Genomic DNA, 17206 nt, shown 5'->3' with positions numbered 1-17206 from the left:
AGTATGAGAAACACAGTGAGTTCCAGCTTCATTTTGCCTTTCATGACTTTCTAGTGCTTCATGACAAATCATAAAACCATAATTTAAGTACAGCCTTGGCTAAGAATTTCCTCATTTATTTTTCAAAAGTAATGCTGTAAAAAACACTTCCAGGAACATTATAAATCACATATTACTATACTGAGATACTTAACTAAATCCAGAGGCATTCTTGCTTTTCAAGTAAATATGAATTGTCTTGTTTAAATATGCACCCAGAATTAGTCCTATAAATTATTTTGCCTTTTGTCACTAAATATGCACACACATAAATACACACACACACACACATTTCAGCATGGATATTATTTTAGAAATTGACTGTAACTAAATACTTAGGCAGTTTCAAAGATCTTTTTTTTAAACGAATGGATCATCTGAATTTCTTTCAAGCCATTAAGTCCACGCTATGAATATAGCACCAAGTGAGAAACGGTATTCTGTACACACATTAGAAAGGCAAAATAAATGTGTTTTTAAAATAAAATTGCATACTTTTAGCTTTCTAATGTTAATAATGAGTTCTCCATTACTGACAAATAGCCATACAAATTTCTGTTTAGAAATGGAGGCCCAATGGCAGATGTAAGTGACTGTTTGGATACCTCACACTTAATTATCTTCAGGGGTAGCACATTATTTCTCTTGAGAAAAGAGTTCTGAAACAGGTCAATCCCCAGCAGGCACCTGGGCATTATGGGGGTACCAGAGTGTCACTCTATCACTGAAAAATGTCCTAGGAATATCTGAACACCAGGGGAGAGAGTTTTTTTTTTTTAATGTGACTTTTAAAAAATTCCTCTTCTGAAGCTTCCCAATCCTCCTATATCATCATCCCAATGACATGACCAGTTGTCATTTTATTTTCTGTCTACGTAACCTCATGCACAGCTAGGAAATAATGATTTAGGACTTGAAATTCAAAACATAATGGTGTTCCTGTTTTTCATTCCTCATTTTACTCAACACCCCTGCAGAGTTGATGCAAGTACTGAGCTCCCTTTGAAGTCAGCTTGCATCATCTTTGATGGAGTATAAAGCAATAGGAGATACTGACTGCAGTTTTGAGCATCTCAATTCCCATCTCAGATGATGCCCACACATTTGTCATTAAATGCATGGCCTGAGTAAATCCTTGGAAGAATTGCCAAGCAGTTAAAATTGGCAGGTATAGGCTATAAATTTCCATGATAAAAGAATCGAAAAGAAAAATGTTAACCTGTTTTTAAAACATTTTATCTCATATTCCACTTAGGTTATTCTTCCTGTGAGCGATTTTGTAACATATTCTTTTTACTTGGTTCACTTTTTCTAATACTTTTCCTGCTTTGAGAAGTTATGTTATGTGTGTGTGTGTGTGTGTGTGTGTGTGTATCCAAAACATCTGAGATCTTGAAGGATGACGTTCTTCTTTGTTTACATAATAGTAAAATAAAACAGTATCTGTGGATGAACACTGGGAGTTTTGGCTTTTTAATACACTTTTTAATACACTTTGCTCTCAGCAATAATTATATACCATAGAGTGAAGATGAGAGTAATTTGGAGATAAAAGAAAAGAAAGGCATTTGATTGTGAACATTTTCTGCATTTGTGGTAGGCAGTAGTACTGATCACCAATCTCTGGTTCTCATCTTCTCTAGGTCCCATAGGAAAATTGTACTTCTTTGGTCCCCTTGATGGTGGGTTTTAGCCATGTGACATGCTTTGGCCAATAAAATATGAGCAGGGGGGCTAGGTGAAGCCTTTGATTACTTGCACTCTTTTCTTGGTCTTCTGCGGAGATGATTTTGGAAATTACGTGTGCCATGAGATCAAAGCACACTGTGACAACAAGTAAACATGTGGAATACAGGTGCTGTAGAAAGTGACCCAGGAGGCTGCAGTGGACTTGCCTGATTAAAAATTTAATTTTGGTTGTGTTAAACTATCGAGATTTTATTGCTGTTTGTTACCACTGCACAACCTAGCCTATCCTGGCTGGCATATATATATATATATATATACTTTTTAATACAGGTGCTCTTTGAATAACATGGGTTTGAATGGTGTGGGTCCATTTATACTCAGTTTTTTTCCACTATATATGTACTATAGTACTACACAATTCATGGTTGATTGAATCCTTAGTTGTGGAACCACAGATATGGAGGTCCTACAGTAAAGCTTCATAGGGATTTTTGACTGTGTGGTGGGTCGGCACCTGTAACCCACACAGCTTTCAAGGGTTCAACTGTATATATAAACTTTTTTGTGTATATATACACACACACATATATACACAAGATTTTAGAGAAAATACATTTAGTAATAATAACAACTCAAAATAAAAGATACCAAAATTCTGTCTGTGAAATCACACAATACTTTTGTGATTCCCATTGGCCTCAGTGGAATATGCTATATATAGCTCTGCAGTAAATGTCTCCAAGCCTTCTTTCTTTAGGCACTGAACATTCTACTCTTATTAAGATAATCATATTAATTTTTCTTGCCTTATACCCTTCTGAAATTGGAGTCATCGAAATCATTATATTGTTAATAATAATTTAGAATACATTTCTATTGTTGGGGGAAAAAAAGGATTTCAAAGCAGCGAGTCAGCAGGTAACAACTTTATAGGAGTTAAAAGAGCAGAGTTTATTGTAGAGGGTGTGTAGTTGGTCTGGGTGGTTGGATCATGGGTTAGAAGACGGCCAGGAATGGAGAGGAGGATTGTGGCAGAAAATACGTATGGATAATTCTTTCCTGTGTTGCCTTACGTCTATATATCACAACAAGATATTACATTACATTAAATTTTACAACATTTCCATTAAAAACACAATCTGAATCCTAAGAGGAAAATACTGACTACCAGAAACAGAAGATTCTCAGAGGGCTTAGCAAACTGTATGCTAAATTGCAGACAGACATGTTAGTTACCTTTGAATCAGTAATTTAAATCTTTCCCCTTATTTTTCCATTGAATTTTCAGTAGGTCACTCTCAAGTCAAAATTTAATTTTATGTGGTTGAAGTGGTAGAGCCAAAATGAAATTGCATGCTATAGGGGGAAAAATTTAACCTACTTTTAATAGCCCCTTTGAAAGATACTTTAAAGACATGACTTACTCTCATAGCATGTTGACTATCTGAAGAATGAATTATTATATCCTTGTCAAATTTTAAATAGCATGCTGTTAAAAATATTAGTCACACAGGGGGCTGTTTGACAGTAATGTCACAGAAAAGCTCTGGTCTATATGAACAGACAGAGTCTGCAACTTAATATTATAGTTCCATGGAGCTCTGCTTTCCGCGGGGATCCACAGAGACGTGAGGGTGGGAAATCGTTTCAGCTTTACTTGGAACGTTGGCGGGACTCGCCAACTGATGCTGAGAGGGCCTTGTGTTTCCTCTCTGCCCGTCCTTCCCCGGCAGAACTTAGCGGAGAGCCTAAAAGAAATGAAAAAGCTATCATTTCAAGTGGGAAGAGTTTCTTTCTTTTTTAAAAAAAATACATCCAAGAAATATGAGTTGAGATCTAGACTAGAGGTTGTAAAGAAAATGATCCAAAGAATTTCTTTTAAAAGGCAGGGTTTTTTTTGTTTTGTTTTGTTTTTTTAAGCCTAAAAAATAAGATTAGAAACTGTCTTGGATGAGTCCAACTGTGATTAAAAAAATAAATCTTTTATAGTTCAGTCAAGAATTGTTCCCCTTTTTGTTCTTTGACTTTTCCTTGCAGGGAAAGGGGCAATCTTTACCTAATCAGAGCGAAGCAAGAATCACTGAGGCAGCGGAAGCATCATGCAGGTGAAGGTCAGGCCAATTTTCCCCAAGTAATGCTGTTTTATCACTCATCCAACAAAGATTGGGGCCTTTTTTTCCTTGATCCTTTTGTGCTTTCCCCTATTACTTTAACAGATCTGAACAAACCAGAGATTCTTCATCCAAAAGTTCCATTTAGCTCCATTTATTTCAAATCGCCCCAATTTCACATCTCAGTGTTACAGCAACTTATGGGTAATATAAAATCCATGCATCAGGCAGGAAGGCAAAGGTACCTAAAAACAGAATTGACACAGGACACTGATTGTTTTCATTGGTCCTTTGCCCTTCAGCGTTGGGCTTCACGTCAGCCCTGTTATTCCACCCACCTTTTAGTTTCAAGGGTTTCTGTCTGCTGTGTGTCTACTACACATGAATGTTGTTGATGAAATATTGAGTTACAAGTTGAACGATGTTACTCTTGGCAACTTGGATAAAGAGCGGGTTGAGAAGCCAAGACTATAAAACAAATACTCACCCTAGGGATGTGTGGCATCCTAAACAAATGTATTCAGTTGCCTCTGATTAACTGCTACAAGGCTGTAACACTCCAGGTCACAATGCTACTCTTGTAACCCCTTTACTCTTGGGAGTAGATCTGGTGTTGCCACAATGGGATATCAACAGGAGGAAATGGGAAAAGTGACATTTTGCAAGATAAAGTTAAGAATTAGTTTAATAATTTTAAAAAAATCATCTTATTTTAAAAGTATAGCATTTTGATTTATAAGCAGCACTAAGGCACTGTTTCTTAATCCTGGCAGCTTTGACTCAGTTTTCCTGTATCTGAGGAACTCTAAATTATCCTGGCTTGCTTAGCCTGCCCTCTCTCCACCTTTCTCCTTTCATTGATCTTTTTTATCTCACATCTTTACTTGCCAATTATTTCTCTCTCCTTTTTCCCTTTCTTCCTTCTCCAGAGCCCAGGTGAGGGGATGGCTGCTTTCAGATGGAGGGATCCATCTGGATACTTTTCCCCTCTCAAAGTGGCTTAAAGTAGGTTTTTAAAGCTAAAAATTTCAAAGCTTCATGAACATACTGAAAATGTTATTTTGAGAACACTGTAATGACTCTCTAAATGCTAGTCATTTGAGTTCTTTACAGATGAGTAGATTAGTGTCTCTGAGAGGGTCAATATTCATATTTAATCATAAACACTTTGTATTATTATAAAAGATCCAGAGTTATTTGCAGGTATTTTATTAGCAAGTCAGTTCATATTACTATCTTGAAAGAAAAAGAATTTAAAATATCACCAGTTTTTCCTTTATTTTGGAATATACTTTCTATCACCCATTTTGAATCAATAAACTTTCACAATATGTATATCTACATCCCATTCTCCAGAGTTCCATTTATCTTCAAGTGGAACAATTTCAAACAACATTTAAAAAAAATTATTATTAGAAGAATTCAGTGACTTCCAGTTCTACCACAAATATGGCTAAAATAAACATGCTTATTTGGTAGCTTTTTATTTGATTCACAAAGCAGTTTTCAGAAACCAGTAATGTATGATTCCCTGTCTGGCACAGTAAACAACAGAGCACTTTTTATCTCTCAGCTGATGTTTGTATGCTCAGTTAACCAGCCCTTGTATGCTGTCTCTTCTAAGGGTTGTAGAAATTTAAATACAGTAAATGCTCTATGACACTGCTGCTGTTGTGAAGTTAATTCTTTTCCTCGAGGAGAAGATCAGTTAGCAATTACTTCAGGACAGTCCATACAGGCCATCTTAGTTGGCCATTAATTAAGCAATAAGATATGACAGGCAATGTATTTCTGGGCCATTTAACATACCTCTTGAGAGATTTTTTTTAAAGCAAGAGGCTAAAGGTCAAGTGACTTTAACTACTTGAGAAGTTCACTGCCAAAAATTTTCTATTACTACAAGGACATTTAAATGAAAATTATTGATACTAAGACAAACACAGGGAGTTTCTAGTGTATAGTTAGGAAATCAAGCCAAAACAATTAAAAAAAAAGGCTAATGGGAGTACTGTACATGGTACTACAGTTTATCATATTGCAATTCATTTAATTTTCCCAGCGACCTTGTGAGGTGCCTCTTATCCCCATTATACAGTTGAGGCCTGTGAGGCTCTGGCTAAAGTGTTTTGCACTACGATTTAGAATCCTGAAATTAAATATTATTGGATTCCAAGCTCTTGATTTAGCTGAATTAAAGCATTGTTCTCCCCTACCCAGACCCTAACTTCTTTTGATGAGAGCAAAGATCTTTTGAGAAAAAATGGCTGTCCCATGGGCTACTAGAAAACCAATTCTCCAAACTTCCTGACTCCTTTTTTAGTGAGTTTTGCAAAAATTAATAACAGAGTTTATTAAGTAAACCATTAATTAATCCCATAAATCAAAGAATAAATATAATAGCAGACATGCTAGACAAGCTATCTGGAAGACACTTTTTGGGTTTCACTGGACAATACTAAGATTTGTCTGGAAAATGCCCCACCATGCTGAGGTCCTTTCTGGATAACATTGTCCTATTTATGCACCTTATTCCATCTCCCTTGGTCCAGGCACTCACTGTCCTCATTTGGCTCCTAGATGCTGTGCTCAACCCCACTCTTGTTGTATGTATGGACACACTCTATTAGTTTCTTATTGTGAAAGAAACATGGTCAACTCTCACTTAGAATTAATGGGTTAATTTTTCCTAAGTTACCCCTGACCCCTCACTCAGCACTTGGTATGCTTCAGACTTAACCTCTCAATTCTACCCATCTTTTTTGAGTTTTCTTACTCTACTGATTCCCATCTTTCCCTGCTTATTGTTTTCACTAGAGATACCCTGATAAGCAACACCTAATTTCATTTTATATTCCAAGTGCTTATCACAGTATCTGATATATATTATATGCTCAATAAATAGTTGTTTTATTTGCTAAATTGATGTATGAATAATTTTATGGATCCAAAATTTCAAAATTTCCAAACATTAACTAAATATTAACCAGCAGAGAATATTCTTTAATATGTAATTTAATTTTTTATCATGGCATTTTTTAGCTTCCCAAACTCACTTTCACTTTTAATATGCCCAGAGAATTACCTAGATCTTATTTCTTTGTCTTCATTGAAACAGTTTTTAATGTCAGCTTCTGTGACACACCACTCACCTTGTTTTTATTCTGTCTAATGACTTCATTCATCCACTTACTCAATATCTATTGAGGATTGACTATACTTCTTTTTTCACGTTATCAAGATTACAGTTTTAGCAGAACTCAGTAGCTTTATATTGAGTTAAAATTGTTTCCAGATTCTCACCCTACGTTATTCCTCAGTCTTAATTTTCCAAAATTGTACAGTTTTATTGTGTGTGTCTGGGTACATGTGCACACATGTGTATTCCTGGATATATTCCAGGTCAGAATTTGTTGAGTCAGTTATTATGCAAGTGACATTTGAAACCAAAAGAATGCCCTTTGGTCACTCTTTTGGTCAAACATAGAGGAAATTCATAGGTATGGTTTTCTGTTATCTCCATTGGCTAAAATCAAAGGAAACCCTTGTACATTTTATCATTTAAATCTAGGTGAGTTCAATCAAACAGTAATTGGGACTCCCTCAAGTTTTTGAGAGGGGATTTTGATTTGAAATGTTGAAGGAGATAGTTGTTTTCACAGGACATGGATTTGTAAGGATGTGTGCAATCCTAGAGGATCTGGCAGCCTTCTCGTGGGGCTGAGAGGGTTGCCTGTCTGAGGGAGGAACCAACCTAAAGAGAAGAAGACCTACGAGGCGGAGAGAATAGAGTGACTTCTGATGTCATTCTTCGAACTTCTGGATATTATTCTATCCTTGATGATGTTCCCAGGGTGAGTGATATAAATTACCACAAATATGTTGAACCTAGATGAAGTGTAGCTCTCCAAATATAAATTTATGGTTGAAATAGGCTTCTAAGTTTCTTCAGAGTTCTTTCATAAAGTGGATTAGACAGAATGTTTACCACAAGCCTTCTGTGGCTTCACTGTTAAAGAAGACTTGCAGCAGTCACATTATGGTGTCACATAAAAATTTACTCAACAAAGTCTTCTTGTAGAAATCTCAGACAAAATAGGTCTTTATGGTGAACTGTGAGTGCTACTTCCTGTTTAAATGAAGTTCCATGGAGACCATGCATTTTGAGGCCCAATATTGAGACCAAACTTCAAGGTGTATTTTGTTCATCTTTTCTAGGCATCTGAGGTCTGCACAGATATTAAGCTTTTATCCGTAGAATGCTTTTTCAGACTATTGCCAGGAAGACCTGATCTGCTATATTACTGTAGATGGCTGTCTCTAATACACCAATAGTTATTAAAGGCTCAAATCATGGGTTCTTAGATTTCCCCCCCAATTTTTCCTTTTTTTTCATTTGTAAAAGGCTTCTATAAGAATTACTGTACATGCACAAAAAGGACCCATTTAGAAAATAGTTTGTGAATCCCCATTTTGTACAGTAATGGTCCATATAACTGTATTAAGTCACTTCCTTTAATAGGGAGAGTGCCTTTTTAGTTTCTGAGAAATATGCTCCTGCTGAGGTTTGAACCAGGTACCCTTGGATCTAAAAGCATTTGCTTTACTCTTTAGATAAAGTGAAATCTTCTTAAAAGGGGGTTGGTGGGGTGGTGGGTGTTCTCTTTGACTTTGGAGCCATGTCTTTGGCAATTTTATTTTTCTTTCTGAGTTGCTTTCTTGGTCTCTTCTTTTCCTCCTTTGTTTTATCTGTTCTAGGTTCTTTTATCCTTTCATTATTTGGCTGGTGTTGGCTTTAAAAAATATGAATATGAACTTCTGCATCGAAGACCAGTATTTAATATCTAATAATGACCATTTGCTGAGCTAAATAATCTGTAAATGCCAGGTCCCAAACTTGGGCTAGAGAATCTCTAATATTCTCCCACCTGGAAGAGTTCATGAGTCTAAGTTATTTGTGTCAAGTTAAAAGTGGAAATATTTTTTTCCATGGAAGAAAAATGATCATGTGGTAGTTTGAATTAGATAGTTCCTGTGAATTGCTTCGTGGTAGCCATTTTGCCAATAAGACTTCTAGAATACTCTTCTTAAAAATATATTGGGAGATCAGCTCGGTGCTTTGTGACCACCTAGAGGGGTGGGATAGGGAGGGTGGGAGGGAGAGGCAAGAGGGAGGAGATATGGGGATATATGTATACGTATAGCTGATTCACTTTGTTATACAGCAGAAACTAACACAACATTGTAGAGCAATTATACTCCAATAAAGATGTTAAAAAATTTTTTTTAAATAAAGTGAGAAAAACAAAACAAACACAAACTATGTATATGTATATATAAATATATATATATTTGTATATATATATATAAATATATATATATTTATATATATATATATATATATAGTGGTAATTAAAGAAAAGTTTAATCTCATGTATCCCCTCAGATTCCCACTATATACCCACTAGGAAAGTTCTAGTGATCTTGCAATTCGTGATGCAACATGCCATCATTCTTTGCAAATCTCTTCATATTCAAAAAGGTTTAACAAGTGAATTATAGATACTTATGAGCTTTTATAGGATGCACTTGTTTTATTCTCAAAACTTGATTGTGTTCCAAATGTTTCCTAAGCAAAATAGCATGTGGAAATCTCTAATAAATGGGCTAGATTGGATGATAGGCTATAATACTACAGGAACCACAGTGACTTCCTTCCTCCTTTGTCAGGGCAGGGTTCCACTCAGATTACAGTCTTCACAGGAAACCAGGCTGTAGATCCTTAGTTGCCATTGTTTCATCATTAAACACGTCTTAAATGTTCACAATATGCCAGGTGCTTTATGGAACATGTAAAGACTAGTTCTTGCATAGGAGAAAAAAAGTTTGTTCAAGGATGACATTGGACACATTGTAATTACTCCCACTGGAGCCATATATATATATATATATATATATATATAGCAAAAAGGGTTTCTGGGTACAGGAAAGAGAATTTATCAAGGCATGTTTTCTTTTTGTTGCAATGCCAGCCCTAATTCTTCACCCATAGCTCTCTGAGGCCAAGCTTGTAACAATTTACATCTGAATTTGGTAATTCATTCAAGATCAGAATATGAAAAACATTGTTATTTAACAGGATTTTTGAAAGCCAGGAAAGCCTGTATGGATTCTTTCTTGGACAGTGAAATTGCAATCCAGCTCTAAATTCCTGGAATCATCTTGTATTTGAAAGAAGTCACCAGCAACAGCTAAAACCTTGAGGTTCAAAGTTGATCTGAAATCAGGCTGGAGAGTCTTCGTATCAGAGAGTAACACCAGTTCTACACTAGATTGGGAGACAAAATCAAAAAATAAATGCTTTTTAATTATCCATAGTCTCTTTAGTGTCAGATCCAGTTAACTACAGAACACGCATATGAATGTCCAGCAAAGTGCTTGCAACGTAACATTTATTCAATAAATATTTGTGGAACAAAGGAAGTTCCGAGAACTGTAGTAAGAAAATATGAATCATGATCCCTGACCAGAAGAAAATGAAATTAATATTTGCAAACCAATTAGACACCATGATAATTGAGAAGTGCTGGGTCTGAATTTCTGTTTCCCTAACCTAGACTTTTGTGCACTACAAAATATCAAAAATAATTTTTCTTTCAGAGCCAATATTTGGCATTTTTTAAGTTTTAGGGGCAATAAGAATGTACCACTGAACTCTTCCCAAAAGATTTCCCCCTTCTCAGGTGTTTTCTGGAAAAAAAAATATTTTTAAGGAGGTCACAATTTCAGTCATAGAGATAAAGGGCTTAAGTGCTTTGTTTTGCTAATTGGAAGAGTTAAGATAAAAAAGGTTTACTAGTTCCGTTCTTGTTTCTCTTGGTCAGGGATAGGAAGGCTCTGGATGCCTAAAGGAAGAAACATAAATATCACTGAAATAATGCAAGAGTACAGAATGGGTACATTAAATTTTAGACTTCTTGCTTCTGCGTGAAAAAGTAAACATAAAAGTTGTGTTCAGTCATTTCAAACAATTACGAGCACCATCTCCAGTTGAGAATTTTGGTCATTTTTATATAGTTGTATTTTCCTGTTCACTAGTGTAAACATCAAGAGCACAATTCTCTCCAGGCAGATTATTGCCTCCCCAAATTCGATTTAATGTAGTCAATACCTTTTCTTTCCCCCTTCAATGCTTTATTAAAGAAGCATAATTATCAGCAAACATGTTTTATAGAAAGATAAGGAGAGATGAAATTGCAATTTAAAGTCTTGTGAATGATTACCTTCCACTGTATCTTCCTTTAATTAATTGCCCTGTCATCTCCTGCAGATAACTAGCACCTTGAAAGAGGGAGACTCCACAGGGTGCAACCAGAATAATATTCTATCTCTCCTCTCCCTGCCCCTTCCACTCTCTGCCACCATTACCTTAATTATTCAAACCTCTTCTCCAGACTTGTTTTCTCTGCTGCTTGCATGAAGTCTCAAGCATACCATAACTTTTCCTGGACATTCTTAGATAATAAGCCCCTTAGTCAATTTTGGTAGAAACAAGTTCTCATAGATATTATGAAAATGTCCCATCCAGGGTAATACTAAAAATTTACTGAATTTCACATAAAATCAAAGCTTCTCCCCTTTTCCATCATGGAGCTGCTTTAGGCATCAGACAAAGGAGAGGAAGGGCATGGTTGGCTTCATTTTTGTTCCTTATCCTTAAGGCCTCCATCCTGTATCTATTTCCCTTGCTGGATGAGGTTTCTAATCTTTCCACAGATGGAGTGAGGAAAAGGAGGCATCAGAAACAGTACAGATCATATTTGATGACATTAATTTAATCTAATGATGTTATTCTTAGGCAGGACACCCCAGATTCCTAATTCTGATTCTTCCAGAGGGTGACTTTGTGGATTATTTGGAGACTATCCTGCCAAGATCCTCCAATTTCAATGATCTCATATGGCAAGTTTTCTAGGTGGCTAGCTGCTCACAACTTCAATCCTCAGAGTGTAGGAGGTCCTCTCCACATAGAACATCACTGATGAGGCTCCATCACCAAGCCAGGAATCTCTTTTGGGAAAGCTTTTTTCAGACTGCCTTGAATCTAGCTTCTTCTCACATGGTCCACATTTGGTCCATGGGAAACACGCCTTTGCATGAAAATATGGTGGGTGATTTCAATAGAAGAGATGTTATACCAGATTGAGGAAACAGCATGGATATAGTGAAAATACTGGGGCATGATTTTAGTAAAATATTTTGGTTGTATATGATATATGAAAAAGAAAAAACTAAAAAGGAAGACTTCAGCCAGACTCAGGAGAGTCATAAATGCCAGGATTAGAGAGATTGGAATTTATTCAGTAAGGAAAGTGTGTGAGGGAGGTTACTGAAATTGCAGGAAAAGAAAATTAAATAATTGGGATAATTATTTAGAAAGGTTAAATTGGTAGCAGACAAAGTTAAAAACTAATAAATGGAATGCTTGAAAATGGAAAATAGAAAGTAAATGTGAATTTAAGACAATGATCCAATTAAGAAGCAATGAATTCCTGAATGAATGAGTATAGTGAGAAGAGAAGAGAGAGAAATGAATGCAGAACTATGTCCATGGCAGAATGGATAGGACTTGCATACTGGTTGGACATTGGCATTGGAAAGGGAGAGTAGTCAGTATGACTTTAGGATTTATACTCTGAAGGTACAATTATCCAAAATAGGGAAAAAGTCTATGTTCCAATACAAGAAATAAGTGATGATACAAAATCAAGTGTTATTTGATGTTCAGAGAGAGCAATCAGTGGCTGGGGCAGCTGAGAAAAGGCTTCGTGAGAAGCTTTGAAAGTTCAACAATAGTTCCTAGAAAATTGTGAGATGGAATAGAAAATTAATGTGCAAATAAAAGACTTGAACCATTTCCAGTTTGTGTCTAGGTTTTCCTAGTAAAAATATGTTACCAGAGATTATTCTGTTTTCAGTATCTAAGGTAATCAAGAACAGGAAGAACTGAGGTTTAGATTCACTTAGGATGATATTTAAGGAAGCTAAGTCTTAGAAGAAAAATACTTCTTTGAATTTGGTTTATTTTTATTTTTCAACTTATTTTTCATTTAACAAACAGTAAAATTCTTTATTTTTGGTGTACAGTCCTATGAGTATTGAGAAAATCATCAAGTCATGTAGCCACCACTTAAATCAAGACACACATTCACTCCAAAAATTTTTCTCTCACTGTCCCTTTGTAGTCAGCTCCTCCCCTTACATCTAACCCTCAGCAACCACAGGTCTGTTCTCTTTCCCTATAGTTTTGCCTTTTTCAGAAAGTTGTTGTGGTAGATACAATTTTAATATGGCATTCACTTCTGGTCATAAAAACTCCCATGATTATGCTACGTTATATGGGTGGGTCAAATATAATTACACAAGCCCTTTAAAAGCAGAGAATTTTTGCCAGCTGGTAACAGAAAAGGAAACCAGAGATTTGAAGCAGGAGGGAGATTCAGGGTGACGTTGCCGGCTTGTTGATGAAGGGAGTCATGTGGAAAGGACCTAATTGTGAACTCTAGGAGCTGATAGCAGTCCCTAGCTGATGGGCAGCAGGGACACTAGCACCAGTGCTACAATGATAAGGAGCTAAATTCTGCCAACACCTGAATGAACTTGGATGTTGCTTCTTCCCCAGAACCTCTAGGTAAGGGTACAGCCCTTGTTTTTGTGAGATCCTAAGCAGTGAACTTCTGACATATGAAAGTGTGAGCTAATTAGTGGACATTGTTTTAAGCTGCTGAATTTGTTTAATTCGTTTTTCAGTAATAGAAGACAACTATAGTCAGATCAATGAAATTACAGAATATGGTGCCTTTGGGGACTTGCTTCTTTCATTCGACATAATGCATTGGAAATTCATTCATATCGTTATATGGATCACTGAGTAGTATTCCATTGAATGAATGTACCACAATTTGTTTATCCATTCACCACTTGGAAGACATTTACATTGTTTCTAGTTTTGGGAGATTAGAGAAAGGCTGCTCTAATCATTAGTGTACAAGTTTTGGGTGAGAATAAGTTTTCATTTCTCTTGTAACAATCCAGGAGTGGGGTTTTGCATCACATCATAAGTATATGTTAAAACTGGTAAGAAACTGCCAAACTGTCTTCTACAGTGGTTGTACCATTTTGCATTTGCACCAGCAATGTATGGGATTCCCAGTAGGTATTGTCAGTCTTATTTATTCTAGCCATGTGAATAGGTGTATAGCAGTGTATTGCTATTTAATTTGATTTTAAATACATTTGCACAAATTATCATTTTTATAAAATTGTGATATAAACACATAAGCATATTTTAGCTTCTTTATTTGGAAATCGCATTTTGAAAATATCCCTTGGGTCAAGACCATCACATTTTTAGATATTAAGAGTTTTCCAGTGAGATATTAAGAAAGCAGATTTGGGCTGAGATTCATTCATTTATTCAGCATTTACTGATATCAGATACTGGCTGTGTGCCAGGAATGATGCCAGGTGCCAGGGATAAAAGATGTGTAATATATGGCCCTACCCTCAAGAAGTCCATACTCTCTGAGGAAACACACATGATGTGTACTTGTAATGTAGTCTGCTAGTGGTCATGATGAAGGTATGTGAATGCTGCTATGAGGTCACAGGTGAGGGAGCAATGAATTCTCCTTGAGGGAGCAGGCTAGTGAGGTGATGAGATATGACTCTAGGTGTGCAAGGCCTGAGACTGAAGACTTACTATCAGGGAATATTAGCAGTGAAGATTTACATAGAGTAGACCACTGGTGTCCATTTGGAGTCACTTTGAACAACCTAATGACAGATGTTTTCTTTCAAATTCTTTCAGATTTTTGGAATCCTTCCCAAATAACTGTGTTGGATATATAATTAAGGGTAACATATGACATGATTTTGTAGATTCCCAATAGGAGAGATTCTCATTCTCACAGATGTGTTTTCTTGGTAGAAGCACAAAAGTGGGTAGAACAGACATGCTTTGGAATGTTTTTGAGGGGCACCAATAAACACAGTAAACAGGATTTCTTGGCAGAATCTTTCTCATTTTGGTGTTGCCTTTGTATTGAAGTTAGTCATTCATTTTTGTAGCACAAATATGTGTGTGTGTGTGTGTGTGCATCAGTAAAACAGAGTCAGTTGGGAATAATTAGAAATAAGTCTTCATGTGAGGCAACTAACATGCTTTAAGTGGTTACTTCTGCTAGTGCTGTGATCTTTGAATCTCACACTCAAGAACAAATTACCTGTATTCTAACATGAATAGTACAGCACGTGTGAAAAGCAATAAAAGGGACATTTGTAGTTCTATTTCCCATTTCTGGGACCAGTGCACACGTGGCAGGGCTATACATGTGAGAACAATTGTGAGTAAACAAAATTGTGCCAAACAAATTAGGGATGGTATAAATAACTGAATAAATAGAGGGTTAATCATTCAATCACTGTAAAAAACATTCTCACACAGCGCCCGAGTTCTAAAGCAAACATTAGGACATTGTGAGTTTTACTTGATTTTAAATTTCAGAAGACTTTTCACTGAGGTAACGTTTACTTTCGAGAGGTGTGTAATCTGGGCTCAGCAGGTTGTAATGCCTTTGATGTTCACCAGGTTTGTTTATGAACTGTGCTAGAGATGGCAATCCAATAACGTCCATGAAAATTCAGAGACAAACACAGGACATCTTTTTTTTCTGTTCTGTTCATAATAGTGTCCTTACTGCCAGAATGTAACCAAGATCTGTTAGAAATGTAAACAAGATTCCCTCTGTGCACCAAAGAGAATGTGATTAGTGTACCAGTAGCAAAAGCCAATGAATTTTAGGTGATTTCAAAATGTACTATCAATCAATACAATGAGTGCAACATCCTGAGGCATTTTCAAAGCTGCCTGAAGCTGTGCATAAGCACCAAATCTATAGGCTGTGAGTTATTTGTGCACACCAATGTACTTTCAAAATATTGTGTTTTCTTTTGTTTGTTTTTGGCTTTTTGCAACCTATCATCTTGAGCTAGGTTTTGTGAGAGCTACTGAGACACCATATTGCAATTTCTGAGAGCTCTGCTTTTGATGGCTTGCCATAAACCACACAGGATATTCCCACTGGGGGGAAAGAAGTTGTAAACTGTCACAAATATTACCATTTACATGATTTGGAGCTTGGGGATCTCTTGTTTAGATTTTTAACTCCAGCTAATCACAGATTTTTCTGTTTTGAAAACAATGAGTTGAATGTAAACCAATGCAAAGAGGCACAAAAAGGCAATTTCAACATGCTAATTAATTTCTATAACAAACAGAAAGAAATTTCACATGCTCTGATTTTTTTCTTTTTCTTTATTTTTGAGGATGGCTCCAGAACATACACTTGACTTGCAAAATCAGTCAAAACCAGTTCTACTGATAAACATAGAGTTGATCTCTGTCTTTGTCTGAAGATGACATCCAGCCAGGTAACACTGTGAAAATATATTAACACTCACCCAAAAGAGGTAATTAGGAAGTGTCAGATAAAAACACTAAAAAAATAAAGAAATAAAATAAATCACAAACATCTACTACATACAAGAAAAGGATTTTCATTTTCATAAAACTATTAATTTAGCATGTTAAATGATAGACTCATCATCTCTGTTATGTCCAAAGCAGACAGAATATTGGCAGATCTCAAGCTTTTTCAATTTGTTTTTCCCTCTTTATAAAGACATTCTTCTTGAATTTTCTACAAATGCAGCCATCTTGTCAGAATCACTTTCAAAGGGAAATGTGTACCTCAAGAGTAAATAAACCAGATGAATAATACACTTGCTCATCTTGTAAAAGTAAATGTAACCTGTCTATAAATAAATATTTTATGAATTTTCACTAACAAAAGTAGAAATGTTCACTTATGGACATTTTAAAAGAATCTATCTAATTTCAAAAATTGTTATCCATATCCTTTTATCAGTTTTACAAATGGGCTACTTTATATGTTTAAAAAAAATGTAAACCACCACTGTTGAGTGAGAAACCTTTAACTGTTCATTAGTTTAACAACTATTTATCAAGGACCACTCACTGCGACTACTTACTGCGACTCTTGCATTTGGAGCTACCATCATCTCTCCCCTGAATCATTGCACTAGGCTCTGAATAGATCTCTCTTCTTCTGCCCTTGTTTTCTTATTGTTAAGGAGCAGCCAGAATGATTCTGTTAAAGTATGAATCATCTTGTGGCTCTTCTTCTCTGTGCAAAATCTCCCAGTTATTTCGCATTTCACTAAGAGTAAAAGCTGAAATCATTTTATTGGCCTCAAAGGCCCTACATGATCTGTTCCCATCCTCTGTC

The sequence above is a fragment of the Physeter macrocephalus genome, chromosome 1 (genome assembly GCF_002837175.3).
Source record: "Physeter macrocephalus isolate SW-GA chromosome 1, ASM283717v5, whole genome shotgun sequence".
NCBI lineage: Eukaryota > Metazoa > Chordata > Mammalia > Artiodactyla > Physeteridae > Physeter > Physeter macrocephalus.
This window is presented reverse-complemented; position numbering follows the sequence as displayed.